Source organism: Mastomys coucha, unplaced genomic scaffold (genome assembly GCF_008632895.1).
Source record: "Mastomys coucha isolate ucsf_1 unplaced genomic scaffold, UCSF_Mcou_1 pScaffold23, whole genome shotgun sequence".
In the NCBI taxonomy this organism is placed as follows: domain Eukaryota; kingdom Metazoa; phylum Chordata; class Mammalia; order Rodentia; family Muridae; genus Mastomys; species Mastomys coucha.
In genome coordinates, this window is record NW_022196906.1 from 6,935,417 (window position 1) to 6,941,728 (window position 6,312).

The 6,312-nt window shown below is 37.0% G+C and overlaps 1 pseudogene; it reads left to right on the forward strand.

The window, feature by feature from the left end:
* Nucleotides 1-2,052: 2,052 nt before the first annotated feature.
* On the forward strand, nt 2,053-6,073 carry LOC116072604 (annotated as a pseudogene).
* The last annotated feature ends 239 nt before the right edge of the window (nt 6,074-6,312 follow it).

Sequence of the window (6,312 nt, forward strand, 5' to 3'; positions counted from 1 at the left end):
AGATGTTTTAGGGTGAATAAGGGTGCTATTAATAGTTGCACACACACACACACACACATGTACATACACATACCCACACTGGCATATAAACACAAGGGTCAATTGATCTCTTAAGAACAAGTGATGCTCTAAATCACCACAATGTTGAATACTTCCATTACGACCTTTTTGCAGACTTCACTTCACATTGATTTTCAGCCTTTCTGATATAATTGGAGAGAGAGTAAATCCAGAAGGAACAAAAGTCCATGCATGCAACCATCTTTTCAAATATCTATTTACTGCTCTCTGAGAGATTTGAATCTGATTATGAAGAATCCAGAAAATCCCTTCGTGCCTTCCCACTTGCCCGAAAGTAATAGAGAAAGCTCCTCAGGGGAAGCCTCCAGCAGCACTGATCTATCCTCAAAAACTTTTATCTCCGTTGATCCCAGGCTCAGTTACATCAGAATATTTTACTTTGGGAGACGTTGCTTATCAATTCTTTCCAGGATGAGAAGCATGTATTAAAGTGAGTACCTGAGTTATGCCCCAAGGCAATATTAAACATTCCCTTTCCTGCTAAATGATTTTCTGTCAACTGGAGCGCTGAATGCTCTTGGGAAAGGCAAGGATTCATTTATAAAGAATTGCCCTACACAGTCATAAATTAAACCCCCCATAATCAATGGTATTTAGATTTTTAACGAAGATAGCCAAGGTGTTATCAACATTGAAAAAAATCTCTATTCTTTAGTCACATTATTTTCACAAATCTAATTACTGGACCACTGGAAAACCATGGTGTGGTAAAGCCTGCTTAGTAACTGATTCCCAACTGGAAATGTTAAGACAGCAGACTGAGAAGCCTCTGTGAACGTCAATCAGAAAGCTTCCAGTGGCTCACTGGCACATTCAGGCTATGATGTTAAAGATAGTTTATCTCTACAACCAGATGCAAAGAAAGCAGATAAGCTGCTCAAACTGGCTGTGACAATGATCAGATAATATGGTCCTCTCACTGTTTTATTTCACGAATCACAGAGTTTTAAACTACCCACTTAATACCCTCCAGTACTTTACAGCCTAAAGTAGAAATGTCAACCACTTTAGTTCACCAAAGGACAAATGTATCATAAATGTTACAGTGCACACACAGGTCTCAAGGTTTAGAGACAAGATCCCTTTGTTGGAACTAGGATTGGCTTCCTAGTACCTGCAGCTGCACACAGAATGCTCCTGCATCCTGAGCTTAAAAATAAAAATTTTCTGTCACAGGTGGCTGGGATGTCCCCTTGCCATGGTATCCTGTCTTTACAGACCCTTCTTCATCTTCATATACTTCTTGGCCAGTTGATTCTCAGTCTCAGAAGCACTGTTTCATAGGCTTGATGGTACATTTAGGCATACAGACAGAGTAAGGAGAAACAATGTGTCTCAGCTGTTGATAGATAACAGAAATCCTTGCTCAGTTTCTATGGTCTGTAGTGTCAGAATGAGATTTGTGGTCCTACTGCAGCTTGCAGGATTTGCGATAACGGATGGTGGCATTAGCAGGGCTGAGGCAAGAACATACATAACAAATAGAGCAGAGGGGATTTCTGTGCAGCCATTTTTAGATGAAGAGTGATAAAGCTAGGTTCCAAATTTGCCACCATCATTCGAAGCCTATAAAATTCCTCCTCAGCAAACCAGGCATGGTAACAACAGTAATCCCATCATGTAAGTATGAGATTTAGATAAGAGAATGCTCTGAAAAGTGTTTACTTTAAAGGTAATCTGGAAAAGTGTTTTCACAGGAGACATAGGAGTGGCAAACACAGTTATCAAGCTAAGCATTAACCAGTTCATCTTTCAAGTACCAAATTTCTACATCTGTTATTAATTTCTGGAAATGTTCTTTTAAAGCTACACATGCAATCAGCAAACATAGCATTGACTGGGCAGGAACAATGAATGATGCAGAGTTAAGAAAATCGTAGTTGTTTTAAGTCCAAAAGGCATAATGAGTCCATGTGCACAAATTCCTTATAAAGTAAGACCAGTCAAGTTGGTGTAATTTGAAAAGCAGATATGAAAGTGCAACACACCATCAACCTCAGAGCCTTATACATCAGCCACACTGTATCAGCACATGGTGAAAAGGTACCAATGATGGGAAAAGAAGGAAAGTAGACACTGGGGAAAGAGAGAGATGAGGTAGGGTGAAGAAGGAAGAGAAAAGGGAGGAGAGGGGAGAGCAGGAAAGAGGATAGGAGAGAAAGGGGGTGCAATGCAGGGATAGGGAGAGTAAGAGAGAAAGTAGAGAGAATTGAAGGGAATGGAAGGAAAGGGGGCTCAAACTGTCATGGAACAGCCACACACAAAACAATAACCATCACAAATTAAATTTTTGTCCCAATAATACAAATTTAGACAAAACCACCACTACTAAAAATCTAAATGATCTCTCCAAGTTTCTCATTTCCACTTTCATATGCAAAGAATTTGGAAATTATTATGTCCATTTTAAGAATTAGATAAGGCTGGGATAACTTAAAATGGAATAACTGCAGAAGGGCAGAAACTGAGGGATAAATACAAGGCATATGCAGAGAGATAACTCAGCAGTGGAAAGATAGACATGGATCTATGGAAAGGGATAACTCAGCAGTGGAAAGATATACAGGGATATATCCCAGAAGAATAGCGCAGCAATGGGGAGCCACTTCTGAAGATTTAGTACAGCTTAGAGCAGTGTTGATGAAAATACATTTATGTCATTTTTATGAGTTCTAGAAAGTAGAGTTTAAACAATCAAAAGGAATAAAAGCATCATTGGGCTATTGAGTCAAAGGGGCTCCCACATAATTTGTGAAGTTTATCACCAAGAAACTACTAGAATCTCACAAGGAAGATCCCTCCTCCCTATATTCAAATTCTACCAAAAAGTCTAACAAGATCAATCACAGCAGTGGACTATAGTTAGAAATACTAAAGGACCCTTTCAGTTATATTCTGATGGGTCTGAGATCGAGAGATGGGAGGACAGGATGCTAGGGATGTTAGAAATATCCATCACCTACATTAGACCCAGCAATAGGAACAGAATGAAAAGTGTGCCATCTTACATCCAGGATTTATTTACCTGGATTTACAGACATATCACCTGGCCTCAATAAATGACACTAGAAGATACTTTAAAAGGTGATAGGAAACATAGTCTATAGACAGTGATCACATAACTAGATACAGACATGGCATTGTTTGAGAATTGACTTCTATGTCAGGAGCAATTACAAAGGACTGGTACTGTTTGCTGACATTTTAAAATCCTGCCATGGTGCTACCTGTTCCATACTTTACGTCACTGTGTTTGTAATTGCAACTTAGATAATATCTGTATCTGTAATTGGCCTGCTTTTCATTTTTATTTTCTTTCATCATCCTTGACAGATGTCATGTGCCTAGAGATTCTTTACTTTCCACTGAGCCATGTTATTGTTGCCCCATAATTATTTATAATAGTCCCTTTGTGATGCTTTCTACCTCTGAGCTATTCCTTGTAATATCTCCTCTTTCATTTGCAATTGCACTTATATCAGTAGCATATCAACATAGTCCAGATATGAAAATAATCTAAGTATCCACTGATGAATGGATATGGTTAAAGAAATGACAAGCATATAAATAATCAAGTATTATTTAAATTTTAGAAGGAGATACTGACAATTTTGACAATATCAAAGACATTGGATAACATTTTATACTAAGCAAAATAGGGCAGATGATAAAAATGCTTCTGATTTTACTAACAAGGAGAATTCTTCTGAAACTCAAATACAATATAATTCCATTCCTTGTGGATAGATTATTCTCTAAAATTTTTACATATCTTTGTAAAGATATTATTCCCTCCTCACTTACCTATTTATACATAATGTACTTATTCTAGAAGTTGGCTACTTCAAGAAGGGCTGTGACCACAGATACAATATAGATATGTAGTATGTTGACTTAGATGACTCTGGATATATCCAGGAGTAGTATGGATAGATTAAACGATATTTCCATGTTTTGCAGATAGTATTTTCCACAGTATAGCCTTTTATCTAGCAGTGTAGAATCCATTTCCTCTTATATCCCTACAAATGTTGGCCTTGTATAACTTTCTTGAGGGCAACCACAGGGACTGAAAATGAAATCCACAATGTGGTTTTCTTTTGCATTTTCATATGCATCGCATCCAAAGACGTTGAATATCTTGCCTGTATTTATCATCCATTTCTATGTCTTTTGAAAGTGTTCATCATCTCATTTTCACTTATCTGTTGAGTTTTTGCTCTTTTGATGTTTTACTTATAGAGTTCTGTGTATATTATTAATATCAACCCTTAGTTGCATGAATAGCTGGCCAAGATTTTCTCCATTCTGAAATGTCTTCACATTCTTGATAGTTTTGGATTTCTTGCTATAGTGTTTAGGGTTTTTGTTTTTTTGTTTTTTGGGTTTTTTTGTTTTTGCTTTTGGTTTTTGGTTTTTGGTTTTTAGGTTTGTTTTGGTTCAGTTTAATTTAATTTTGTTTGGTTTAGTTTGGTTTGGTTTGCTTGGTTTTGCTGTGCAAACCTTTGTGGTTCAAAGCAAACACTTTTGCCAAATCTAATTCTCTGTTGCTGTTGGAGTTCTACTTATGCAGTCAAATGTTATCAGTTTCAAAGTTATAGGTAAAACGTGAATGTCTGATGCATTTTGACTTGAATTTTATTCAGCTATCAGGGTTCATTTTTCTATAAACACAACTTTTCAGATAGGATTTTATCCAGAATAATCTTTGGTACCTATGGCTGTACTATGTGATCTGATTTAGGAACAATTTATGCTCTTCCATGGGTTCATATGGTTGCCTTTGTGTGCTCTGTTTGATTCCCATGTAGCTAGAACTATGATAGTATGGTCTTTCCAGTATTGGTCCTTTCCCACAGGGTTGCTTTGGTGATTCTGAATATTTTTTGTTTCTATATCAGTATTAGGGTCATCATTTCTATTTAAATGAATAATGCCACTGAAATTCTAATAGAAATTTCATTGGATCTATAATCATAATAATATCAATTCTGCACATACATGAACATGGGAAGTCTTTTCTTTTCATACTGACCTGCACAATTTCTTTTTTCAGCATTTTGCAGTTTTTATTTCAGAGGTTAACATCTTTTCAGTGTAGGCATGTGTGATTTTTTTCACTCTATTAAGAATGAGGGTGTTTCTTGACATGTTTTTCAATGATTTCAATGCCAGGATATAGAAAAACTACTAATTTGTATATGCTTATGTTTGACCCTATTGCTTTCCCGTGAGTAATTATCAAATTTAAGAGTCTCAGCACTGAATGACTTAGGAAAAAATGGAAAGGTCATTGTCACCAAAAATGATGCCATGCTTTTGAAAAAAATGACAAAGCTCACATTGAAAAACATATTCAAGAAGTCACTGAACACCGAGCTATCACAACTAGTGAATATGAAAAGGAAAAGCTGAATGAGTGACTTGCTGAACTTTCAGATGGAGTAACTGTGTTGAAGGTTGGAGGGACAAGTGATGTTGAAGTTACTTCTCAGTCAGAAGTTACAGTCAGAAAGACAGAGATAGAGGTGCTCTCAGTGCTACAAGAGCAGCTGTTGAAGAAGGCATTGTTCTAAGAAGGGGCTGTGCTCTGCTTCAATGCACCTCAGCCTTGGACTCATTAAAGCCTGCTAACAAAGATCAGAAACTAGGTACAGACATTATTAAAAAAGAACTTAAAGTTCCTGCAATGACAATTGCTAAGAATGCTGGTGTTGAAGGGTCTTTGACAGAGAAAATTCTGTAGAGTTCCTCAGAAGTTGGTTTTGGGGCCATGCTTGCAGATTTTGTGAACATGGTGGAAAAGAGAATCTTTGGTCCAACAAAGGTTGTAAGAACTGCATTACTAGATGCTGCTGGGGCAGCCTCTTTGCTAACTACAGCTGAAACTTTACTGACAGAAATTCTTAGACTATAGAAGGATCCTGGGATGGGCACAATGGGTAGAAAGGGAGAAGATATGGGAGGTGGCATGTTCAAATTCCTAGACTAGTGCTTTGACCTTATCAATGAACTATGACAGGAAGCTCAAGTCAGATTTTTCACCAATAACTTCACAGAAGTCACCTGAAAAAAAAAAACTGGCTGATCAGTGGAACCATCAGTTACTGGTTTACTTTGACAATATATAATGGTTTACTGTTGTCATTGTCCATGCCTACAGATAATTTATTTTGTAATTTTGAATAAAGACATTTATACATTCCTGATGCTGGGAACAAGAGCCATATA